A 14902-nucleotide genomic window follows, 5' to 3' on the forward strand; every position below is an offset into this window, starting at 1 on the left:
TGCCAGCAGAGCTGTGCCCTTTGGAGAGCTGGCAGGCAAATGCCACAGCTGTGAGGTTACCACTACTGCCCCAGCTCCTGTCCTGCAATTGCACATGATGGTACCTTCAAAGCATGAACACATACGTAATGAAGACGTAGAGGGGTGGAGGGGGAGGTGGCAAAAAAGAAAAGCAAACAAGGATTTTAACCTTCATTGTGGTAAAAAAGGCAATGCTGTGTGCATGCAGAAAGGCTCAGCCAGGTAAGTGTTCTCCCTGGCAAGTGCTTCTCTGTCAGGGTAGAATTGCCTGGAGACATTCCCAGGTCCCTATGGAGAGAGAAGAGGCCTTGGAGGCCTGGTTTATTTTCCACTTATCTTTATTGTTGTATCTAACTTAGAGGCTTACTGACATAGGATTAAAAGACAGAAACTAATGAGTCACCCTGTTATTGCTAGTGCACTAGCAATTCGAGTGATGCTGATAACTTCGCCAGTGACTTGAAATGGTTCCACCTTGTTTTGATTTGTTAGCATAAGTACACAGAAAATGTGTGATATTTTGAAGCATTCATATAATGGTAGGCTTAAGTATTTTATAGGAAGCCTGATAAATTCAGGAAAAAAGCCTTTTGAGTTGTATGTCCTTCAAAGACCTACACCTTGTGGAGCATCACTGTACACAGCAAAATCAGAGCAAACAAGTCTGATGTTGAATGCTGTCCTGTCAGTTCACATACTGCCTTTATATCCAGCAGTTTGGGATACCAGCAGTCCAGCTAACCACAACTATATCTGGGAAGGTTCATGGGCTACAGCCACTGGAAGTGTACCAAGGGGGAGAGGAACACTTGTGTCCATACACACAGCGAGACAGGGCCCCACGTGCAGGCTGTTGTACTCTGTCCCAGCAGTCTGGTGGGTCCAACCCAAATGAGTGCGGTGATCCTGAGGTAAGAGACAATGCAGTTCACATTTCAGGGTACTGGCTGGAAGCCTAGGGTTCATGCAAATGCCAGAGGTGAGCCAACCTTGGCCACCAGGGAATGGAGGTCTCTAGATCCCCAAGTTGCACATAAAGCTTGCAGAGAGTCTCGCATAGGACAGCTGATAGCCTCATTGCACCATGTCTCACTTGCGCATGTCCTTGTGACAGCCAAGGGTCTGCTAAGGTTTTGCAGCATAAGTCTGGCAGGCAGGAGCATGTACCTCCACTTTCACTGTCCCTCCAGGCAGCCCATTATGACAACTCTACAAGGACCTCCCTGCTCCCAGGAGAAAGTAAAGCAGTGATCAACTAGTGCCGATCTCCGTGTTACCTCTCCCTGACCTAAGGAGGCTGACCCACAGGCTCTAGGTCTGCACCCTGTCAGTGAGGCAGTACCATTAGGTCATCGACATGGAGACCTGATAGTGACTCTGCTGCAGGACCTGTATAGAGATCACTTTGCGTCATGGCTCCTATCTACAGTGGTAAGGTCAGAAGAAATGCTTTGTTTTTATGAAGTGGCACCTCTGCAGCAGCTGAGAGGATTCTGTGATAATCACAAATGTGGCATGTCAGATTATCAAGGACTTACTATCTTGCAACATTCTATGACATGGTGAAGGGGTGGGGTTGTTTCTTCATGCTCGAGAGATACATGGTCAGCAGAACCCACCACCCTGAGTTACAAACATGCTCTTCAGTTTGTTCGACATCTGAAGACTTCTCAGCCTCACAGCCCCCTTGTTGGGATGGTCTCCTCCAACTCTGCCTCCCTACACAGCAGAGCTGCACTGTCTTAGCCCTTGCTTATTTCAAGGTCCTAGCTTATCTCAAGGCCCCTTATTTTAAGGTCCTTTAAGGTCTCTCAGTCACAAGGTATTAGATATGAGCTGTAAAATACTACAAGAAAACCAGGAGATAGAGAGGAAACAGTGCCATGAAGAAACTTAACTCCTTCCCAGCCAGAGTCAGTACAGCCTGATTATCCCCAGAACTTTTAGTCACTTTTGGATGGACAAATTAATTTCAAAGCCCAAAGAGAAATTACTTGGCTGCTGTTTATAACAGTTTTCTGTCATTTGCAATAGGAATAGGAATCGAAATACAGGCTAGATCCAGACTGCACAAGTGAAATACATGTTTAATGCTGATTCTCTGCTTTTATGTCCTGCAGTGGCTGTGTAATATTCTGCAAAGTTTTATATTTATTTGCTGTTCTTCTGAGGTTTCATTTACATGTTCATGTGTTACATGAACTATATAAGTATAGATGTTTTATACAGGAAAGATTTTTAGCTTTTTTTCTTTAAGTAGAGAATTCCTACTGCAAGCTTCTTCTCTCTGGCAGAGTCAGGATGTGGTTCAGAACAAAGAAAGAATAAATACGTCATTCTTTGCCACACAGTGTTGTGCAACCACTTACTGGGTGCTTGTACAGAAGGTGGAGCCAAATTCTTCTGAAGAACTGCACCACAACAGGATGTGTGGCAACAAACACAAAATGCAACAGGGGAGATTCCAATTAGGTATTAGGAAAAATTTTCATCATGGGAGTGGTCAAACATTGGAATAGGTTGCCCAAAGAGGCTGTGAAATCTCCATCCTTGAAATGACTCAACACTAGAGTAGACAAGTCCCTGATCAAAGAGATCTAACTTGGCAATTTGGTTGCTCTGAGCAGGGGGTAGGAACAGATGCTGTCCTGAATTTCCTTCCTACCTGGATTTCTCTTGGGTCCTCTATTTCAGAACTGAATGATAGGACCACTGTTGAAACACCATCCTCATTTGCACAAATTTGAAGCAGGTATTTTCATCTGATGAATGTTCTTTTGATATATATAGTCTTCTGTGTATAGCAAGATAATGTAAATGTGAAACTGCAGTAAAATAAATGGAGTTAAAATATTGATGGGATAACTGCCAGTGCAAGATCATATCTTTAGGAATCGGGTCTTAAGTGTGAAATTTCCACCTAAATAAAAGTAAAAGAAAAGAACAGCCACCTCAAATCCAACTAGTGTTCTAGCTAGGTCAGTTTTGTTTTCACTAGCAAATACAACTGGACTCGATCATCCTTGTGGGTCTCTTCCAACTCAGGACATTCTATGTGTATGGGAATATAGCATAAGATTGGCTCAAGTGACTTGCAGCTGTCTGTAGGAAAAGCACATACATCACACTAATTGTTTTACTGACCTCGTGTGCTTGATGAGTAGAACCTCTGTGTTAGATAACATAGGCCTGTGAGAAACTCTGGACAACTTATCGCTATGTCTGAGATTCCTGCTTTGTTGTGAGAAAGAGCGGGAGGCTGTGCCTGCCTGAAGCCTTGAAATACAGGCGAGCTCAGCAGGCCCAGTGATCTTCCAGCAGGGCTGAACTGACCAGCGCCTGCATCCCCGCTGGTGTCACCTCTGCCTGGGAGCTCAGGTGCCACTTTGGAGATCCCCCAGTAGAGAGGTAACTAAAATAAAACTTGCTCTTTGCAAATGTAGTTGTGGCCTCTGGCTCTTCTTGTGACATGCCTGTGCTTGTGCGCACACTATGATACTTCCCCCCCATCCCCCCTGCAATTTATGAGAGTCCCAGAAAATCCCAAAAGTTAACTGGTGCAGAGTGGAGATGTCTTTCCCATCATTACCAATGAATGATCATTTTCTGTCCTAAAAATATTGGGTAAAACCTCCAAGATCTTTGTAACTTTTAATTAGTTAACTTATAATTGAGGAGTCATATATAGTATGTAACGACATCACAAAAAAAACAGGTTGTAACTTACCTGAAACAGTTAGCCTTGTCTTACAGGATTAAAAAATCAGAATCCAATGCACATAAACTAGGCTGAGAACCTTTAAAGTCTGCTGCGCCAGCATCCACATCAGATATTAAATTTGTGGATCCACCTTAGGACCTTCTAAATGTTACTCAAGTCCTTAGACTTAATATTTCACATTGACTGGCTCTCTGTTTTCAAAGTTACCTTGGCAGAAGATATAGTAAAGTCTATGATTAAGGTGTAATGTGGGGTGATCTATCAGTCCATTTTTTTATTCTACTGGTTGACTCACTTGGTTCCACACTGCATCGGGCTAGCCAGCTTCGGTAACTTCTATTGACAGTAGCTGAATCTTTATTAACTGAGTGCATAATTTCTTCAGATGCACTTTAATGAGCAAACTTTTTCAAAATACACTCATGCTGTCAGCTTAGTGATAACTTCATGAGCTCTTTAATTTTTGTCTGAAAAAAAGCAAATGTTTCCAAAGACCAACAGGTTAAATGCAAAATTGAACAAATTAGTGGCAACATTACAGACCTAGAATTGCAGCTGCTTTGCACAAAATTGCCCTCAATTTTCTGCTTTTTCAGATCATTATTTCTTATACTTGTACCATCCTGTTACTATTATAAAAAAAAAGATAAGAAAAAGTAGCTGGCTGAGGGACAAAAAGAAAAGTTTATAGAAAATAAAAAACGTGGTTTATTTCTGCACATTGGGTGGCAGTCAAATACGTAAAATTAACCTTAAAATAAAATAAAGTACAGATAGAAAATATAAATATAAATATAGACTCATATTTCTTCAAGGTTTCAAGTGTATCCAGCATTTTCTCTCAAATCCATATACTTAATTAAAAAATGTTTCTTCCTTTCTCACATGAATGTAACTCTAGGCTCAGTACTGTGTTTCATATTCAGAAAATAGAAAATAACATTGAGTTTAGTGGGAGCAGTATGTTTATGCATGGATGTTAGAGTGTGAATTTTTCATTAGTAGGTCTGACTGACGGAAAAATAGGGTTTTTTTGAGAATGGAAATAAAAGTATTAAATGTGATCAGCTGCAAGAATGTCACTTTGCAACAGTTCTTGATTGCTGAGTATACAATGAAGTACTTATGTACATGGCTTCCTTAAATGTGCATGCCAAAGTCACACATATGTATGGAAGATATGACTTTAGCATGTGGAAATGCATATATGAATATATGAAATGAGTATATGTAGATGTAATCCAGAATTTGATTTATTCTTAAAATCAGAGACATCTTCAAAAGAATATTTATATTTTGCGCAAACACCTTACACAGTTATTAGGTCTCTTTCTATTCTGTGTAAGCTTGTAAAATGATTCATCCTGCTGGCAGTGAAAGATTTAGCATCAGAGGTCTGCCCTCATTGTCAGGCAGCGCAATAAGCAGTGACTACATCACTGTCATTTGATGAAGATATATTAAAATCTTCAAGCTATTTTTCAATTGCTTTTGCTGCTCTTTTGATGAAATGTGAAAGAGAAGAGCAGCAGAAAAGCCAAGGCAGGCAACCAATATCTTGCACCTTAATGCAGAATTAATGCTTATTAATTTTTGAGACAGAACTCTAGAGGTGTACATTTTGTGCTGGGCATTGTGCCACTAGTTAGCTTTAAATGAGTAGATAATAGTTTGATTGATTTGAATTAATTTCTAAATAACCACAAAATTAGATTTGTAGTATTTATTTATTCACTTAGTGAACAGAAGCCAGTGCTACCATTAAGGCATATTTCTACTGACTAACAACAAACAGAATTCAGTGTAAGATATTCCTTCTGTTGTAGATGTATGAAGTAAGATGTGGTGAACAGTAGTGTTTGAATGCAGTTCCTAGTCTCTCAGTTTTGAGCTCTGGAATGTGAAGATTCTTGTTTTAGACGATAATATAAATACCAAATCTATTCAGTCTAAAATCCATCCAATGATAGTAATGTATACTATTATGTCTGAAGTTGGGCAAATTAAGTTCTCCTGATCTGAAGGTGCCTTTTAGCCAGCTGACAAGATTCATTCTTTGCTACCTGATGCTCGTTGACAGACGTGAGCTTTGCATCTCTGTCTCAGCCTTCACTCAACACCTCAGATAGATAAAAGACCTTGTACTCTTTCTCATGTGAGGGAGGTAATGAGATATGCAAGACCCAAAGACATACAAGACAATGGTAACTTGTCTGGAGGTCTTGGAGAGGTGTTTGAGACTCCAAGGCTAAGTCCCCTAGACTATTTATGTATTAACAGGTTCAGAGTAGGTGAAGGTCTCTCCCAGACTGCAGGCCAATTCCACACAGGCGGGCTGTGGGCTTATCTAGATACCAGCACATGTGCTGTGGGCCATAAAACTGGATCAGTCTGTCTGCTCTCTAGCTAGGAGACCTCCAGATTTCTGATTAGCAGAGGAAGGGAGAAAGATGGTTTACCATGTCCCCACTTTGGAGAGATGCTTCCAGTCACTTTCTCTCACGTGAGACCCTCTCTGCCAGCTCATGCAGGATCTCCCTTTCAGATCCATCAGTATCTTTCCCAGTCAGCTCTCATGTCCACATCAGCCTCACCCATACTTCTTCTCTTTTATGCTCTGGTTAGCTGCAGTTTTTGTAATACCTGGCTACTGTTCACCTGAACGATTTGCCAATAAAAGTTTACTGGTGTAATTTTTGTTCTTTAAAACGTATTTCAAGTTTTGCATAGTTGAAGACATCTGCACCTTACAGCATTTCTTACCCTCTCAAGCAATACCAACAGAGGCAGCTTGTGACTTCTCTTTTTTGGTTAATGTTGTTCAAGTACATTTTTAGGTTTGATAATGCAATATAGTCCTTTGTACTATGCAAATGACATGGAAAATAGCTTCCTAGAAAACATCTTAAAAAGTCTTCCTGCACATGGATGGGACAGTGTATTGGTATGCGAGTGTTTTGCAGAGTTACATCCATACAGTTTCACTCTTTTTGAATGTCATTATATTGGTACTGCCCCAAATGTGTAGAGTTAACTGTGCAGCAAATAAGACAAGGATTAATGCCTGAGATTCGTGGACAATTATAAAAATCCAGTAGAATAAGAAACATTGACAAATACTTTATTTCATTTTTCAAAAAAGCAGGATGATATTGGGGAAACACCAAATTTCAATCACATTTTTGACTCTTTAGCTGTACTAGTCATTAATAGGCAAGCAAAATTTCAAGAGAATGCAGGATTTAAATCACTTAGAACTGACCCTTTAATTTATCTTCTTGTCACACACATATATATAACAATATAAATGATGCTCTACCGTGATACAGGGTCACAGATAGGATGATTTCATCCTTGAAAGGAACAAGATACATTAGGACCTGTTTCTTATACAGAACCTAAGTCCTGTTGTCTGAGGTGATTATTTCTAGTGTGTCATCTACACTCTGGAGTGCATAGGAGGCAGTTCAGACCAAATTACAGGAAAGTCTTAAATGCCTCTGCAACCTGACAGATGATTTGCCATATTGGATATATGAACAAATCAAAACTGTGAGCAGCCACATCACAAGACAAATAACAAGATATTTTTACTAGTAATCTCTTCAGGAGTTACAGGAGCACTGATTTCACAGTCTACTAACAATGCAACTGTTCACAGCATCTGTTATGCATGGAACAAACAGCCAATAAACTGTCAGGCAAAATTTGCAACCTAGAGGTAGAGGGGACACAAAACCCTCAAAATAGATGAGGTTCTATGAATGTCCAGTCCATTCCAGCTCCTTACACCTTTTGGGACAAATCTTCCTCTCGCATTTGCTTTGACAACTTTATTCTCGTCTTCTGGTCCATTGTGTTTAAACAAACCAAACAAAAAAGGGAAGTAAAATAAGCATCTAAGCAACATTATTTCTATGGATTTGCCACAGGTCTCATATTAAATTAGTTTCTGGAAGATGCGGCAGCTGCTACCTAGAAGATCAATCAGTTGACTTTCATTAGGTTTGACAGCTATACGTGCTTCTAGATGCAGTCTGGCAGGCTTAGATTAGCCTCCTTACAAGTGAAACATCACACATCAATGCAAGCTTAGGATAATTGCTCTAGTCAGCATTTACAGGGGCTAAGGGAAAAAAGTTTCTTAATTGGGTAAGTGGGTACATTTGGAAAAGAAAGAATAAAGACAAAAATGTTAAATCTTAGAAAGTAAAAATACAAATATCTGAGTTACTATTTCTGACATAATAGAGCAAAAGGCACCACAATGAGCTCAGACTCAGAAATTCAGACTCCTTGCTCTGGCACATTATTCTGCTACTCATTTGTGTTTGCTTGTTCGTTAGTTTTTAGGGGTCTTTGTATGTTTTCATGCTTCTCTGAAATAAAGATAACCTCCTTGAAAGGCTGACTGATCAATTGAACTAGGAAGAGTTCCAAAGCACAGGCATCTTCCAAATCCTATTGAAATCAAAAGAAAGGCCCTCCTGTACTCATGTGGTCTCATGTAAATGTAGATCTGTTTTTCCTGTATTTGGAAACCATCCTATATAATTAGCTGACCCAGGCAATCCAGTCCCTTGGATGCTCAGTCCAAATGGGCTTAGTTCTCTTCCCTCAGAATAATATATACTATGTTGAAAACCATTATAAGGAATAAAAAGCAGCCCAGGACATGCAACTGAACCAGCCTGAAACATCGTTATGTTCCTCTTTCTGCAATCCTCTTCCTTGTAGAATTACTGCTGAAATGCATGAGAGTGATGAAGGATCGCCTGGTTTGGCTTACCAAGTGTTAAATAAGGTGAATCTTATTTCTAGTAGAAATCTTTAAAAGCTTCTAAACTTTATTTTGGGAAAGAATCTAGCAACTGAGTTCTGAGTAATAATAAGGGGTGGAGAGAAAACAAACTATTTATTTACTGGGGGAAAAGAAAAAAAGAAAAAGAAAAATAAAAAAGAAATAAGGTAATTCTTACCCTGGTGTTTTTTCAATATGCTTTCCAAAAAATGAACCATTACAAATTTTTCTCTGAAAAAAAAAAAATGAAAACTCCAATCGGATGCTTGCCAGCAGCTGGGTCAGGCATTAAATTCACATGGACACTGAATAGAACAAACGCCCTTTATGTTAAGTAGGTCAACCACCCTCTTACATTCTGGGGACATTTATATTGGAAAGTACATTCTTCTGTAGACTGCTTGGGTTTTGATGAGGTGGTATTTTCTAACAGAAAAAATGTCTTCTGTTACCTAGCTGGCTCCATTATCATCTCTGGCAGTTTTGTCTGATCACTTTACTTAACACCATCCCCAGCTGTGACAGGTATGTACTCACACTACTTAGCACAAATGTTACAGTGCTTTGTAAACACTGAACTTGGTGAGAAATTAGGATATCTGGAATTGGGGTCATTATGTAATCAATCTCTTCACAACCTTGTGGGAAGGTACATGAGGTTTTTTTTCTCTGTTGGTGATATTGTTGTTCATTTTGTCCTTTTAAAGCTTGACTCTGCTCTCAGAGAAGTCTGTGGGTGTCTTTAATTCTCTCCGTGGCCATGCAGTCTCACTGGTCCAATTTCACACGTCTCACAGGGCATGGGATGCTGTCACAGGGTAATTGATATTGTTTAAATTAGATTAGCTAAGATGTAGTGAGCTAACAGCAGAAAAAGTCACAGACAGGATTTACACAGTGAATTTAATGAAGAAATGTTAAAAATGCATGCAGTCTTAAAGGAATTAGTGCCCAAGTGTCTTCAGTAAGTGAAATCTCATAACAACAACCCTAGAAAAGAGACTGCAAGTATTTAGGCACTAACTGAAGGTTGGAGCTTACCATGTTATTACCATGCACTGGATCTGAGCCACTGATTGAGATGTGGAAATCAAGTATTAATCCCTTAAGATATTTGGTCATTCTTGGTGTATTTTTTGTTGTTGCTTTCTTGTCAGATATGTTGCTTAAGAATTTAGCATCTGTACTTTGGCTTTTCTGATGTCTCTTGATCAGCTCTCTCCTGAACATCAGAAGCTTGTTTAACAAAGTTTGGCAGAGAAGAATTTCCACTGAGAAAAGAGAGACAGACACAATCTTTAAACTGGTGAGTATTTTAAAGTAGGGATTGTATTCCAAGCAAATGCAAATGCAAAACAAACAAACCAAAAACCAAAACCAATCAAACAAGCAAATCCCCAACACCCACAAACAAACAAATTGTAAAAATTCAGGTGAACAGTCTCCATTTCTCCATTTCCTGGGTAGTTACCCCTTAAAGATGCCAGTGGATGCATTAATAAAGGTTTCACACACTTGATAAAACTATTCAGTCCAGACCATAAATACAATTTAGCCTAAGGATGAGGAAAAGACAGACTCCAGTTCCCTTTCAGCAGCTTAGCTCCATCCATCTATTTCACTCTTCAACCTCTGCCCACCATAATACTCCCACTTTCTTCTCTAGTATACCCAAAGGAAAACCAAAATCACAAACACAGAACACCCATTGAAGCAACCACAATGCATTGACAGCTGTGTTTTAAAACAACTATATGACAGACAGACACTTGCCAAGGAACAACCTGCACATAAGAGGATAAAGTTAATGTATGTTGGCCAATTTTCGTGGCTCTTATTGTGAGCATAACATGTCTTAGTCTGTTATTTCCTTTTGAATTCATCATGGATTTGACTAAGCAAGGACTTTGGAGCTGCTCCATTACTCCTTAAAATGCAGCATAATTATTAAATCCCAATCCAAAACCTGTTTCTTGGTCCTAGTTTGCTGTCTCCAACTGCTATCATTGTAGGTTGGGTTTTTTTTGTCCAGGCAAAAAACCAACAACACGAAAAGCCTACTGAAAGAGCAACAGGGAGAAAATTGATTCCAAGCTCCAGTTCCTCAAAATGCGTCAGTGTCGAATTCCAGCAAGAGAAAGTGACCAGATTATCCTAACCTCATTGAATAATGTTTTTAAACGTATGACGTGTATCTGTCTGCCTATTTTTGCTTAGGACCGAGCCCTAATGAAGACTAGGGATGAGGGGAGGGTATTTTGACTGATAGAACTGAACTCCACCACAATGATAATGGCGGTGTTAGGGAAAGGTATAGAAAACAAAGAAACAAAGGTATTAGAATAACAACTGGATAAAAGTGTTACTGGCAGAGGATGTGTAGAGAGACAAGAAAGAACATGAAAACAGACATGGAACAGAAACATCTGGGAAAGCAGAATGACCGTGGGGGTCATTCATACCTATGAAGAAGAACTAGCCTAATCAGATAGATAGATTACATTAAAAAGCAGCAAATCCAGATTTGCCATCTCTGCCTCTTATGTAAGTGTTCTGTCTACTTACAGGGTACTTTTTGAACTTAGTTCTTTTATAATGAGTGAAGTGGGTAGCACTGTAGGTTTCCAATTCCAATTGCACTGCTACGTGCAGCTATGTTATATAAATAGCAGAGGGTATAAAACTGGCAGAGATTTTAGGAGATGTATAGGAAAAGGGAGAGCACGATAGTGGTGGGCAAAAGGAATACTTGTGGCAGGCAACTTTCTCAAAGGTCTTGCAAAATGCTGTGGAAATAAAAATTCTGAGATCTGCTCAGCTGTAGCCATAGGGGAATACAATGCCAATGATATGAGGGAATACAAATGTGTGATTGGTATTAATGTTACTGAAATACCTGCAGCTAAGTCCCCTACTGAGAGCTCCAACAGGTGGATCTAGCCATGTGAATTATTTATTCTGTCTGTTTTCATGTACTTCAATTTGGTTGACCTGTCAGCAATTTCTAATTAAAACATCATGTCTGTAAGTAGATGCGGTACTTGTGGGCACGGATGTCAGATGTGTTATTATTCCTGCCAAATCACTGCTGGGAATTACAAGGGGAAGGAACTGGTCCTGGAGCAGTTAAAATGAGTATTTATACAGCTGCTCCAGGTAGCTGTGCATTATGTAAAATTTCGTAAACAATGGTGGTGGTAACATAATAGTGAGGAATGAAAGAAACTATATAGGCAACTTAGCTGTGTCTATGGCCACAGTCAGTTTCATTAGCAGTGGGCTTTTTCCTCCATGTAAAACATGAGTGAAGTCAAAATTATAGAGGAGAACATTTCCTCTTGTAGTTGTCAAACCAACTATGGTAAAAAAAACCAGCACCAATACATACTTTATGAAGATATGAGCATTTATTTTTCTCGGGAAAAAAAAAATGCTAGATCAGGGGTTTTCGCTTTGGGGAAAAATTAAATAGCAGTAGTACTTTTGAGGAAAAAGATATTGATTCTGTAATCTGTTATTGTGGAAAGGGCTATTTTCAAATGAAGAGAAGAAAAAGTCCTTCTTCTCCTCACCCTTATCTATTCTCTGCTCAAGGAAAAGCTATGGGGAACATTTGAGTCATTTACATTTGAGCCAAACAACCCCCCAGTCATCCTCCCTTTGCAGCTGTAAAACTGGTAGGTTTAGTAAAGATCTCAAAGATAAGTCATTAAGAAAAGACAAATACCCTTTTTCCCCTTTTGAGCTACTCTGTATACCTGCCCTCTGAACTGAGATGGCTTTTTTTTCAAGGCACATAGGGAGAGAATGAAGAGAGTGAAGGGAACTGAAAACAATCAGAGCTGCACTCCTCCTACAATAATACGAGATTCTCAGTGTAGCCTGGAGGTACTGATGGCTGGAAAAGACGTTCTTCCCTCCTCAGCTCTCACCTTGGAGAGGGTTTTGGGAGGGTAAGCCTTCTGGTGCCCTCAGAGCAACTAAAAGGGCATCACAGCTCCATCCCGTCTGTGATACAACTTGCACAGATCATCTCCATGTTGTGCACACTGACTGAAAACAGCACCCCCAGGATGACAGTGAGTTTGGGGACCCCTTTCAGGATGCCATCAGTTTATAATCAGTTTATAATATGAATTGCTGACGAAGGCCATGGTCATATGGAGCCAAGGTCTAGAGGATTTGCTAAAATGAAGAAGAATTTGGTAGGGATCAGTTCATTCACAAAAGCAGATGAAATTACCACTGAGGTTTGTCAGAAGAAAGCGGAAATTTATGTTCAGGTGAGAGGCTTAATATTGATCAGGACCATATCTTCAGCTTAAAATATTCATACAGCCTTTGGAAGTATGGAAAATGTCACCCTCCAGCAACATTTTTTCTGCAGAAACACTGCACTGAGATAATATTTTAATGATTTTCATCTTGTTGACCAGGGGCCCAGAGGAGAAATACCTATTTGCCTATTCGGACTGATTAGAAAATGAAATAAATGGAACAAAAAAATATTGATTCCTGAGCAGGAAATATTGGCAGCTTGCCCATATCTCGCTGCTACACCTTCAAATCTTATTGCGACCTTTATTTTACCTTGTGCAGAAATATATAGCCTATGTGAGAGAACATCGAAGATGCCAGTCTTAAGAAACAAATATCCCAATTACCCAGTCAGCAGCAAGGACATCGCAGTGTCCAAACCAAATTAGTATTTTAGTAATCAAGATAGTTTCTCAAAAGGGAGAGAAAACAAGGGGAAAAAAAAGAAAATGCAATGTGGAAAATAGGAAATGGGATAACATGTGAAAACACGTAGGCAAAACAGGGCCATTAAAGATGACTGATGTGAAAGGGGAGAAGTGCAGAAACTCAAAGCCTGACCCAGCAGTTCTGCAGGGTCACTTCTCAGGAGTGGGTGGATGGACACAGGAGAAGCATCATAACACAAAAACTGACTAGCAACTGCAGAAAAGCAAGTGACAGGTTGGTAAGAGTTTTCTAGCTTTATCAGCTACTTCAGAAGAGTGGCTGTACATTATGTATTGCTGTAAAGTGATGGTGATAAAGTGCTAGTGGTGCTGCTGCAGGTATTAATAACAAACGCTTAACAAAGGACTATATAAAGTATTCTAAGGAACCACTACCATGTAGGCAGAATTATCAATGAGCCTAAAATAAGAATGTGTAGAGAGAACTCTCACAAGAGTATGGAAGAGATTTTGAGAATGCAGGCACGGGATGAAGTCAGCAGCCCCAGGGCTATAAACAGACATTTTGAGTGGCTGATTACTCATCACTAAAGGAATACAACTATGAGAAGGACCAGTTTTAAGGCCTGACAAAATAAATAACCCTGTAACAAAGAGGTATTCATGTCTAGAATGTGTTAATGAAGCCATTAGTTACACTGTGAGGATGTTATATCTCAAAGGCTGCACAAGGAGAACAGGAAACTCATGGTGAATAATTGTATACACGTACTATAAGTAAATAATAAAAAGTTATTACATATGCCTATAACTGTTTGTTTTGAACAAAGACATCTTTTAAAGTATATAAAGACTGCAAATGAAACAAATAGTTCTTCAAGCATCAGTGCTTCAGAATTAGATATGCAGAAGTGATCACTGTCACCTCGCAGCACTGTATATATATTTAGCTTACTACTGCAAAGGGCAATTATATTTCCAATGCTTGTGTTTGGTCTAGTAACCAAAGGTTTGGCTGTAGTTTGAATGCAGCTGTATGAATTAGTAACAAAGTGAATGAAGACAAGTCTTACAGGTAAAGGTGATGAGGCAATTAGTTGGGGAGACTAAATTTTTCTGATGAGGAAGTGAACTGGGGAGGCAACATTCCAAATTTCTGCCACCTGGCCAGCTGGGATGGGGTGCAACAGTTAGGAGCCTGGGCTCGGTGGCCTGGTAGAGCCTTGAATTGAAGCCAGTCACTTGCTGTTTCAGCAAGAGGCTTGCCTCTTTGGATAAGCTAACATTGACTCAGACAGGCTGTGAATTTACTTATAAGCTCAGCTTATCCAGAGCTAGCTTCCAGGATGGAGTCTGAAGCTGTACTCAAATGGATGTTTAGAGTGAAACACAGTGACTTAGTAGTCACAAAATTGGAAAAAATGTAAAAAAAAGTTGGCAGAAATTATTCCAAATGTAGTACCTTTGTGGTGGGATGTATTTCTTAGATTTCTACTATGTCAATATAATCACATCAGCCCCAGTTACTGCAAAATTATGTGAAGCCTACCCAAGCAATTTTTCTTCAGGACCCCCAGAGGCATAAACACCACATTCTTTCCATAACAGAGCAGAACTCAATATTTTAATTGGAGGCAGCAATGAAATTTTCAA

Source organism: Streptopelia decaocto, assembly GCF_964273445.1.
Source record: "Streptopelia decaocto genome assembly, chromosome: 1".
NCBI classification, from domain to species: Eukaryota; Metazoa; Chordata; class Aves; order Columbiformes; family Columbidae; genus Streptopelia; species Streptopelia decaocto.